Below are 12,524 nucleotides of genomic sequence, written 5' to 3' on the forward strand. Positions count from 1 at the left end.
CAACATCAGGCAAAGCCTCATGCAACAAGGATAGCCTATGCAAAGTGGCAACCTCATCTTCTTTCCATCCAACACGTGTACGGCTTGAGCACGTTGTGAAGGTGAGAAGGTATGCGATGCCATTGCTTATTTCAGAGAGCAGAATGCCCTTTGCAAGAAATGGTTTCGATGGCATCCCCAAGATGATTGTTCTCATGCTTCCATTTCTTTTCAAATACACTTTTAACCTACAAATCGCAAAGCAAGAAAAGGCCGTTAACACGTCGAGGCTAAGAGCAAGTGAGTTGGTGCATGTTGAATACAAAGATGAGAATTTTGTGGCCGTCATTGCGCTAGTGGCCTTGTCAGTAGAGAAGAAGAGGCATGCACCAGGGATACATGTATTTCAAGCAAGAAGCTCTCAAACAAGTTGTTGAGAAAATTTGATCTAAGGTCATGCGGTGCACCTGTTGAGTTTTGGAGATGGTGTAGCGCGAGGAAGATGTCTGAATTGTTCGGAAACTGTGCCGCAAAAAAGATATCGACATCGTGTTCGAGCAAGTGAGTCATTGCAAAGACACGCAAAGATTGTAAATATTCAGCCGTCTTGTGTGTTTGTTTTTGTGTGTGTGTGTGTGTGTGTGTGTGTGTGTGTGTGTGTGTGTGAGAGAGAGAGAGAGAGAGAGAGAGAGAGAGAGAGTCTGTGCTTTGGAAGGTTGAAAAGATGGAGAGGAAGGAACAGTAGAAAGCGAGTTATGGAGAGACACCACGACAACAAGGCTCAAAAGCAGGATACCATTTTCTTATGAAACTCCATATACAATGGACAAGCCAAAATTTAGTTCATCGATTGTAGAGGGGTCTAGGTAAGGAAGCATAGTTATTCGTGGTGAAAGGCCAAAAGCTATGGAAATCCATGCTCTCAAAGCATCTAGGTTTCCAACAAAGGAGTGAAAGATATCATAGACCCATTTGTGCCAATTTTGAACACACCCTCGCCAAGAGATGTTGATAAAATATACCTCACCTCTGGAATGCTCTCCATGTAAACCTCCTTAAAGCTCCTTGGCAAGGCCAAAAGACGATCCACCATAGACCCTGACACTTGAACCGCCACAACACGTCTGTCAATGCTGCTTCGGATCTGTGCCTCCAACCTGAGAGTCGTGTTGATGACGTGATCTTTATTGCAAAGAGAACAACACAGTCGGCCTTCAACCTTCTTCACCTTTGGCGAGTCACAAACTGAGCACTGGGAATGCAAGAGAGCTCTATTGAAGTTCACAAAGCGCAAAGTCCCCACAACCTACAAAAAAAACAAACGTGTAAAGACCACTAAAGATGTCTTTATCCGGTTGAGTACAAAGCATGCAAAGTCACCTCTCTATTGTAGCCGAGAATCTCATGTTGTCTATGAAATGCTGCGGTCAATTCTTGCTTTAAGCATGATCTTCCCACGGGGGCCAAAGTTGTGACGTCCAAAACAGACAATGTGCGCACCTTGCCAACAAAGAGGTCAATATTCCTAGCCACAAACATAACAATGTCCTCCCTAGCCATCTGGGCCATGACTCGATCATAGTCATGCTTTCAAGAGCTTTCAAGAGTTGACAAATCTGACCTACATATGACAAAAGGTTTGTCAATATCGAAAGAAAGAAACGCTGAAGCCAATGCTTCTGATACGTACAACTGATTTGTCGTCTGGGGTTGGGCCATCAGCAACAACCAAATCCCAAAATGTAGTGCCAATTCTCTGATGGAAATTACGACTTTGCAAGACAAGAAACGCCAGTGTCGCTAAGGGCATACATGGGCTAGTAGTCTCGGAAATTGCAGCGTCAGCAAGAAATGTGCTTATCTTAGTCTCATGATAGAAAGCTAAAGAAACAGGGAATGGGTCACAAGGTCGAATGGTTGTCGACACACCGACATGCAAGGAGAACAAAGCTGACCCAACATCATTATGGTTTTTAGCCCTCACAAGAGGATAGTCAATCCTGATGAACAAGCCGATCTTGAGCTCCCTGGTGTAGGTCTCAATGAAGGGATCCACAACAACGACCGTGATCGTGTCGATGCAATCAGCATCGACGATGTCGAACTTGAAGTAACGTGCATTTTTCTTTTGCCCAGGTGAGATGGAACGGTATGTGCCATACCAATTCATGATTTTTCCCTCTATGGAGAAAGGTTTACTACCCTCATCTATATCGCTAATCACGAATAGCGGCAAGGTTTCCTTGACTAACAGGCTTTTCCCATTGTCCAGTAGCTTGCCGCTGTCCAAGACATTGTGAGCAGCCAAAGATTGGCCAACTTCAGAAAATGAGGCTGCAACTTTGCTTAATTTGCGAGCTGGGCAAGGAAGTTGTTGTTGAGACGAAGACGGTGCTTGTGTGCACTCCTCCCCTAGTGGAGAGTATCCTTTGCCTGCAAAAAAAATCAGAGCACCTTCTTAACGCAACTCAACACTCAAGAGTGCATTGTAGCAAAGAACATTGCAGACACGTCAAGCCTGTTCCACAAAGAATGATTGTGCACACTGGCCATACCTGCACTGCTAGCGGGATCGATAGCAGGGCTTCCTTGAAGCAAGGCACGCCTACACCTCTTCCAAGCTACGGTTTCCTCGAAGCCCGAATTTGGGGGCGACCCGGCAGAGCTCGACACCACCAAGTGCGATGAACGTTTGCTTGAAGGACATGGAGGAGACTCAACGAACCTGCGCAGCTCTGCAGGAGGAAAAGAAAAGGAAGCATCCAATTAACCGTAGCATTGACTAGTTGAGCAAAGCAAAGAGGGTGTAAAAAACATCCTACAAGTAGCACACTCGTAAAAGCAAAGGAAGAACAAGGCGCAGAAATGAAGCTCTTGAAAGGATGCGAACAAGCTTGCGCCAAATATGATTTCTTTTTGGATGAGTAAGCAAGCAAGTTGTTTAATCTTGGAAAATGTCACGTTTCAAATCCCTCAGTAGGTTACATATACACAAGAAGATTTAGAAATTTTCTCATGTAGGAAAACGAAGTCTCTCAATGTTTTTCATACAATGCATAACATCATGAGCTTCTGCTCGAGAGGCAACGCATATGGAGGCCTGCGAGCCAGGTGGCAAGATTGTGGGTTACTCAAGTGAGGATGATGATAAGCAGTGTCAGGTGGACCCTGCCGATTCACTCCCCTCAGGTGATGGGGAAATGCGAGCATGCATAGACATGCATAAGTCAAAAGCTAATGAAGGACTGATGCCCGAGGCTGGGCTTACTGGGGTTTGTGAGCTGTTGCAAGTAGAGACGGGTCAGAAAAGGTATAACTAGAACATAAAAAGATTAGGGCTGTGGGATACGGGAAAGCCGTTCCGTGTATATCATGCTAGTGCTATGATTAGCAAAGGCAGAGGGTTGTCGAGTGGGGTGTATGCAGGGTTAAAGGAACTGGAGGCAACACCTTTGGGGTTGTTCTCAATGGGTATGCGCCTTGGTAGGCAGGGGCAGATTATGGCGAGCGTGCAATTGTACTTCAATGAAGATGTAGTGAACCATCAGTTTTCAGGTTTCTCACTCAAGGCGAGGTGCCCGTTCGTGAAGTATTCACAAATCCTGGCCATTAAGAGCTGGGGTTTTCAGACTTGGTTTGACGGATCAGATGTGGTGCAGTTGGAGGGTTCAAACTTCCCTCGACTGAGGCGTCCCACAAATCAGGGACGGCCAAGCATGTTATCCAGATGGTGGTCAGTAGGAACTTGTGCCCTAGTTGTAATCATTGTACTCACTCGATACACGGGAGAACTGTCCATTGAATGGCAAGCATGGAGCAAAGTTTGGATTGAATTTTTTTTGAGGACCTTGAGCTCCTTGGCCTGGCTTGACTGGCCAAATATGATGCAACCAAAGGGCCGGCTGTCCCTTTACCTAAGACGTCCCGCAATACACCTGACGATCTCCTCGATGGTCAAGATGGCACGGACAAGTGCAACCTGAGCTAGAGAGACAAGCAAAATGCAAGGAGGTAACATGGTATGGGCCGAGTTTGGTTTCAAACGTGACAGTAATTGAGGGTCTTGGGAGATCAAGCCCAGATTTGTTGTGATGCTCGTGTTGTGGTATTGGGATCGTATGCTCACGAGGAGCAACGTTGAACGGAGCATCCATCGAAGTCATGGATGGCGATTGGGGCTACCTGGGTTTGTTGATAAGGAGCCCCCTAGCGGGGTACTCGATGGGATTGAGCAGGGCCTACTGAAGGTGAAGATATGTGAGATGACTGTTTTTTTTTTTGAGAACCCTGAGCCAAGTTGTGGCAATGACCAATTGTGGCCCTCCGAGCGGGGGGCTTTGCGAGGTCTTCCAAGTAGGTGAAAGTAGGTGTTTGATGCTTTATGGCTGGGGCTCCGTGGCGGGGTCGCTGGCTCCTCTGGACCACTTAGGTGGAGAGACAAAATGTTGGAAGAATGTCGTATGGGACCCGAGAGAAGGTAGCCAATGTTGTGATGCATTTGGTTATGATATGACCTGCATGTGTGGAGGTACTGAGATAACAGCACAACGGAACGCGCTTGGTCGGGGAAGCCACGAGGATTAGGGTCGTTTTTGGGCCTTGATAGATGGGATGTAGAAGGACAAGCATTGCACTTAATGGATCAGCGGAGGCTTGTTCTGTAATGGAATTTGCCTATTCAATTTGAGAGTAGCGGAATTTAATGAGAGTACTTTCAAGAAATGATTTTGTGAGCATAGCGGGTAGACGTAATTGAAGATAGCAACATAATCATAGCAATTAGTTAACTTGGCATAGACAATACTTTTGCAAGAGAGAGAATTTAGAGAACATGACAACAGTTGAGGACCGGATTTATGTGGATCCGGTCCCCCCTCCAATAGGCATTTGTATTATGATTTCTCCCATAAAGAGAGACTTATTACAATACATTCTTTGTGTTCCTTGTGACCTAGGTGAAGCAATGAAGATGGAAAGCTTCATGCATCACCATCATAGCATAACCTAAACTTGAAGAAAGCTTTAACTATACCAAGCCTCAGTCCCAAGACCTCAAACACCTTCGAAGGTGGAGAGAGCTAGTAGGGAATGAGGGTAGGGAAGAGGAAGAAGAAACATTTCATACGAGAAAGAGCTAGTTCCTCACTTATCATAACTCTTGTGCTAGCATACATAATAGCATAGTCATGAAGAAGAAATAGATGGCAAGCTCAAGCATTGAAGCATGGCTCTTGGATGGATTTGCACTCCATAGCCAAGAGTGTTGGTGTAGGCTCTCAACCTCTACTTGCTTGGAGAAAGAGAGGGAGCTCTTGCACTTTGCATAGTACACAATGAGAGTGTTTGTGAGTGTGTGTGGTTGAGGATACCCCCTAAGCACCCCCCTAGCTTGCTTGGGTCGACCCCCCCTTGTAGCTCATGCTTGAAGCTCATTGGACCCCTCCAGGCCTAGCCAATCACAAGCAGGAGCCATTACAAGCAATAGGGATAGCCTTGGGACAAGTGTCCCCCTTTCCCCTTTGAGAGAGAGGACTTGATAAATGCAAAATCAATTAATTAAATATCCTTTATTATCATTGGACCCCTTGGGTGGCCAACCAATATGTTTCAGGCACACCATGAGGGCAACATGAGGAGGAACTTGACAAGTGTCCTTGCTGCCTCTTCAAGCTGGGGCTTCCCTTGTGTGTGTGTGTGTGTGTGTGTGTGTGTGTGTGTGTGTGTGTGTGTGTGTGTGTGTGTGTGTGTGTGTGTGTGTGTGTGTTCTCTCTCATCCCCCCCCCCCCCCCCTTGTAGGCTCGCCCCCCTCCTTGTAGGGATCTTTTTGACTTTGGATGAGCAAGCCCCTTAGTCATCAAGCACGACTAAGCACTTGAAGTAGGGGGTGTTCCCACAAGCATCTCAGGCAAGCTTCTCAAGGCACCTCAAGCACCTTAATCATGCACCAAGTCAAGCACCTCAAGCATGGAGCCAGTCAAGCACCTCAAGCATATTAATCAAGCACCTCAAGCATGACAAGCACCTCAAGCACGACAAGCACCTCGAGTTTGGGCCGGGTTCCCACCTCAAGCTCAACCCTAGCTTACCTAAGGTCAAAGGACTTTTACACACATTATTGGAGGTCTTCAATGAAGCTAACCCTAAGGTCTTATGCTCCATTGGCTAGCCTTGCTCTTGATAGACCATCTCCCATTTGGGCCCCTTTACTATTGGCCCCGTGTTGAGATAGATCTATAAGCACATATCTATATCTTAACACATGTTCATGTTTATTCTCCCACATTAAGTGATCAATTTAATATGAGAAAATCATTTGGGTTGGTTAGATATTAGATTTTATGACATGTTCGAATGCGGGCCACAGATGGCCTATTCCTTTATGCTGTTGAGAGAGAAGGAGAGAACACAGAAGTAGAACCCCAAAGTGTGTAGAATACACACATGAGATGATGTATATATAGAGGGGACCTGGGTGCCATATATAGAGAAGCCATATATTGAGTAGCTTCACATATAAGCTCAACACCCCCGCTCAAATAAGGGTCCCTAACTGTGGATGAAAAAACCCTTGGGGGATCAAGGGAAAAACCCACAGCTCTATATACACCCACCGTTATATTATAAAAATCATTGAATATACAAATGTTTACGAGGAGCTACATCACTCCTTTTACAATGAATGTTTTATGAGGAGTTACATTACTCCTATCAAATACAATAATGAATACAAAGGTTCAATAAAGAGGTGTAAAAGCTATCGATTAGCTTGTAATCAAAAGTGTCTCCGTGAATCTGCTGTGTAGCTTGTCATCAATATCGCATCACCAAACATGTCTTCATGTTGTCATCAATATGGCATCACCAAACATATCTTCATAAATCTTTTATTGTCACCAAGTTTGTCTTCATAAAATCAATTCTTTGATCAATCCTACATAGATCATAGACTCCAAAAAAAAACATGACATGAAAATTATTAGCATCGTTAATGAAATAATTACGTTCACAATGCCATAAGAGATGGTTCGCGACACCACTCTTTTGACGACATATATACGCACGACAACATATGGTACATAAAGTATAAACGTAAAAGTACAAAATGTGTGATTACGTGATACAAATGATATGTGTATATACTACATAAAACAACATTTATCAATGTAGTGATCAATGAATACCATCAAAGTATTAACAAAATATCATCATTATGTCAATAAAAATGAATAAATGATCATGGTATCAACGAAAAGCATCATGATATCACCGAGAATAATCATTGTATCAACGAAACAACATCATGGCATCACCGAGAATAACCATGGTATCAACGAAATATCATCATGGCATCACCGAGAATAACCATGGTATCAACGAAACAACATCATGGTATCATCGAGAATAACCATTGTATCAACAAAACATCATCATGGTATCAATAAAAATCACCATGGAATCAACGAAATATCATCATGGAATCACCGAGAATAACCATGGTATCAACGAAATATCATCATGGCACCACCGAGAATAACCATGGTATCAATGACATATCATCATGGTATCAACGAAAATCACCATGACCAAAGTATTAACAAAACATCATCATGGTACCATCAAAATCACTATGGTATCAATGAGAAATTATCAATAAAATGACGTAAACTATATCTCTAAAAGAATAATTATACGAGAATCAATGAACGAGTATATCATATAACAAAAGATCATGTACCAACAGTAGCCCGATAGAATTTGGACGATCATCAACGGCTTGACTGAATCGGAACGATGTGTAACTGGCTTCTGCAGCAAAGTTACGTCAGTAACAAATATATGATTGATGAAGAAAAATATAATTGAGAAGTTTTCAATTATGAGAAAAATCAAAAGCAAAAAGTAAAATTTTGATTTTCAAACATATTCGCAGTCCGAGACGATAACCCAAAATTGGTGCAGAATTTAGAGAAACTTTCTTCTGCAAAGTTATAGATTACATCGATTCCAATCCCCATCGCGGGTAGTTTCTTCTGCAAAGTTGTAGACCACATCGATTCCGGTCTCTCAAGTGGGTAGTTTCTGCAAAATCGTTTTCAATAAGCAGAAAAATAAAAAATAAAAAACGGAAATTGCTTTTTAGGTATGTACGCAGTCCGCGAACGATAACTCAAAATCGGTGCAGAATTTGAAAACACTTTCTTCTGCAAAGTTGTAGACCACATCGATTCCGCTCTTTTTCACGAGAAGTTTCTGCAAAATCGTTTTCAATTAGCAGAAAAATTAAAAACAAAAAGCAAAAGTTGCTTTTCAGGTATGTACGCAGTCCGCGAATGATAACTCAAAATCAGTGCAGAATTTGAAAACACTTCCTTCTGCAAAGTTGTTGACCACATCGATTCCGGTCTTTTAAGCGGGTAGATTCTGCAAAATCGTTTCTGATTAGCAAAAAAATCAAAAACAAAAAGCGGAAGTTGCTTTTCAGGTATGTACGCAGTCCGCGAACGATAACTCAAAATCGGTGAAGAATTTGAAAAAACTTCCTTCTGCAAAGTTGTAGACGAAATTGATTCCGATCTCCCACGCGGGTAGTTTCTGCAAAATCGTTTCGAATTAGCAAAAAAATCAAAAACAAAACGCGGAAGCTGTTTTTCAGGTATGTACGCAGTCCGTGAACGATAACTCAAAATCGGTGCAGAATTTGAAAAAACTTCCTTCTGCAAAGTTGTAGACCACATCGATTCCGGTCTCTCCATCGAGTAGTTTCTACAAAATCGTTTCCAATTAGCAAAAAAATATAAAACAAAACGCGGAAGCTGTTTTTCAGGTATGTACGCAGTCCGTGAACGATAACTCAAAATCGGTGCAGAATTTGAAGAAACTTCCTTCTGCAAAGTTGTAGACCACATCGATTCCGATCCCTCCAAGGGGGGTAGTTTCTACAAAATCGATTTTGATCAAGAGAAAAATTGAAAACAAAAACGTACTGCTCTGATACCATGTTGAGAGAGAAGGAGAGAACACAGAAGTAGAACCCCAAAGTGTGTAGAATACACACATGAGATGATGTATATATAGAGGGGACCTGGGTGCCATATATAGAGAAGCCATATATTGAGTAGCTTCACATATAAGCTCAACATATGCAAGATATTGTCATGGGTGATTCATGATCAGATTGCTAGTCGAGAGCTTTTGGAGATGTACTTAGCAACATAGTCCTACTGGCTTTGCTTGCCAAGTAGCCCACCATGCCATTTTAGATTCCAATGAAACTTTATGCCCCAAGAGATCATACTCTACGCCGTTTTAGAGCCCCTAATCCCCAATGCAATCTTTTGCCTTCACACCACTCACATCTAGCATTATTTGCATGCTTGCAACTGTCTCATGAATTTGATCATTGTGTTATAGATCAATACCACCTTTTCCTTATATCAAGGCCACTCCACATGCTCTCAAATTTTTGGTTTCACTTTTTCCACTTTTGTGGCCCCAAGCACGTGAGTGAACTGATGCTTGAAGGTTTTGTTGTTGTTGGTTAAAGATGCCAATGATTTGCAGAATTTCAAATGCAACATATATATGATGACAATGATGATGTTGAGCACTACAAGACAAAGAGAAATTGTTTTGATCTCACTGTAAACACTTAAATGGTTCATGTTTTTAAAAAACAAATGGGACTTTGGAACAATGGCTCAACCATAACAATACCTTTATCTAGCCTACTAAGCCTCTGAATAAATTGAGGTTCAAGAGAACCCAAAGTCTCTTCACAGCCTCCAAAGATTGTTGATCCTCGGGACTTAATGTTGCAACACAGCTAGATTAAAAAAAAATGGCCTAGAAGTGGGATAGGCCAAGAATTTGAAGCCTTTAAAGCAGGTGCAAGAAATATTAAAGCTTGAGATGCAAAATATTGCCAAATTTCTGCCACTACATCATGTGAAAGAGCATCCACAACATGAACAAGCTACAAAAGAGCAGATCAATTAGTGAGAATGCTATAGATATACTATTAAAAAAAAAGCAAATCGGCATGTGTTGATCAAAGGTAAAATGAGTTACATAAGCCATTTTAGATAATAGATCAAAGGAGTCAAAAGGACATGGAAAATAGCAATGCATGTGTGCAAGAACCATCAACCATGAATACCTCTGTTAGCAGCAGTTCTTAAAGGTAGCTAGCATTGGGAGAAAACATCAAAGCCAAACTTGCTTGGTAGCCAGATTAATAGACAACTGGACCAATCTTCCTTTGTCTCTAGAATTATTCGTATTTAAGGTCACCAAGGATTGAAAAGTTTGAAAGCCAGTTATAAGATTCTCGACCCTGGTTACATCAAGCCGCTCCTTCCTCGCATACACAAAGTACTTCAATGATGCTCTGGTCCTTGGACTATTAGAAACTACAAGCGATCAGCTCAAAAACATTGACACGCCCCATTACAAGCACTATGGCTTTGTTACCTATGGCTCCGAGCCGACAAGAGGCCTTCGTTGTGGGAAGGCTCTCCTAGGGAAAGGCATAACGAGATCCCAAGCGAGGATGCTACTAATAAGACACAGAGAACTCATAAGACACAGGTTTTGACCGTGGCACCGCGGGTGCGCTCGGGCCGTTCAGTCAAGCACAGCAGGGTGCTACGCTGGTCGCCAACTGACCCAACAGGGGGACTCGGTTTGCTTCAGAGACCTGCCTTGCGGTGCTGTTTATCGAGCGCACAGCAGGTGGCTGTGCTGCCAGTGATTAGTCCACTCAGGAGACTGCGTGCCTTACAGTTGCAGCAGGTCAGAGGGGCAGCAAGGGGTTGTCCCCTGTTTTCAATAATACCCGTATTGGGGCTGTGGTGCAGGAGCTACTTCGTGAATACAGCAAGGGGCAGCAGGTCGAATTCTCATAGAAAGCTCCAGGAGCTTGGGCAGGTTGAGTATTGCTCGTCACGAGCTGACCCAGCAAGGGGGCCACGTGTTATTGATCATTGCACAGGCAGCGAGGCTTTTTCTCACAAAGGAGGTTGCATGCCATTTGGATCTGTTGAGACAGGGTAGGTGACACAGCACATAGAAAGGGGCTGAGCCTCCGTGACTTGCTTCGTCACATGCCAAACCTAGCCGCCAATGGAGGAAACAATCAGCTCAAACAGCGGTGCTCCTAATGCAACAGAAGCAAATGGAGCAACACTAGCCCATGGTAGGCAGGACCACCTCAAAAAAGTAGGGAATGAAATGATGTCACTGCAACTGTCTCGAGTAAATCACTTGCAAGCAGAACAGAAACCAACCGCCAGGAGCGGGAAAAGAACGCCAGCCCAAGAAACGTTTTCGAGTGCGTCGCTCGCAAGCAAGAACAAACCAGAACCAACAATCAAAACCAACACCAGCATAGCGCAAGTAAATCAATTATCGATATACATAAGCATACAAGAAACCGTCGACGAGGCAGAGAAACAAACCTTCAGAGAAGTCCATGCTCTCACCATCACTCGACGAGGCATTGCTTGCACTCCCTTCACCACCACCAGTAATGCCACCATTCGATGCCATGATAATAGAGAATCTAGCTACTTTAAGGCACAACACACAAACCCTCAAACTAATCCACGGCAGATGCTCAGCAAATTTCAACTCCTCACAAGCGACAACAACTTCTTCGACAGTATTTGGAAGAAGAAAACATTCATTTGCATATGGTGACTCAACTCAATTTAAATTTGGAATTGCAACATATCAGAACATAGAAATTGGATAGCAAAGAGAGAATCTTCCACCAAGTAGTGATAGCTCAAAGCTTAAACATCAAAGCAAAGATTGCGACTTGCTGGCATATTTACAAAAGCAGGACAAAGAGAGAATCTTCCACTAGATAGATAGCTCAAAAGCTCAAATTAAATAGTAAAAAAAACTTGAGACTTGCTGCTACATCTACAAAAGCACGACACAACATAATGACAACCAGCTGAGACAAGGGCTTGTTATTACACTGTATTTTTCTGGCCTTTTATACAAGCTACAATGAGCACATGGATTGTTCTATTCCAAGCATTACATTCCAACACGTGCTCTCAAGCATAGAAAATGAAGACGAATAGCGCTCACCACCTAAGGCTACACAAGGACGCCATTGAATGCAGTCGCCCCTAAAAGCATACGGTTCAAGTATCTTGAAAAGCATCCATACAGCGCCCGCCTTCGGCATTAAACAAGCACCACTGCCTTATCGAACACTTGCACCACTGGACCACGTCCTCTGGCAGGAGCAGCACTAAAAAAGCATACCTGCTGTGCGCCATCTTCTCAGAAGGACGACACCCGCTGCACGCGCCACCTTCTCTGGTAGGAACAGGGCAAAAAGGGACGAGATCCACCAGAAGCAGCACGAAAAAAGGAGTTGCAAATTATGTCAAATGAAACTTTAGGAAACCTAATGACACGTGGAAACCATCCAACAACAACATCGAACTGCCTGAGGTTTGCAAAAAATTTGCACCTAAAACCCTATGGCCTTCCGCAAGCCAATAATACTATGAACCTAATATAGATAA

At 43.3% G+C, this 12,524-nt stretch overlaps 2 pseudogenes; both read left to right on the plus strand.

Annotated features, from left to right (window-relative positions):
* The first annotated feature begins 2,120 nt into the window (after nucleotides 1-2,120).
* LOC147433364 (uncharacterized) lies at nucleotides 2,121-2,667 on the plus strand (annotated as a pseudogene).
* An 8,433-nt stretch (nucleotides 2,668-11,100) lies between these two features.
* The window catches only part of LOC147433365 (uncharacterized), a 68,705-nt pseudogene continuing 67,281 nt past the window's right edge, over nucleotides 11,101-12,524 (plus strand).

The sequence above is a fragment of the Adiantum capillus-veneris genome, chromosome 20 (assembly GCF_014529385.1).
Source record: "Adiantum capillus-veneris isolate H3 chromosome 20, ASM1452938v2, whole genome shotgun sequence".
NCBI lineage: Eukaryota > Viridiplantae > Streptophyta > Polypodiopsida > Polypodiales > Pteridaceae > Adiantum > Adiantum capillus-veneris.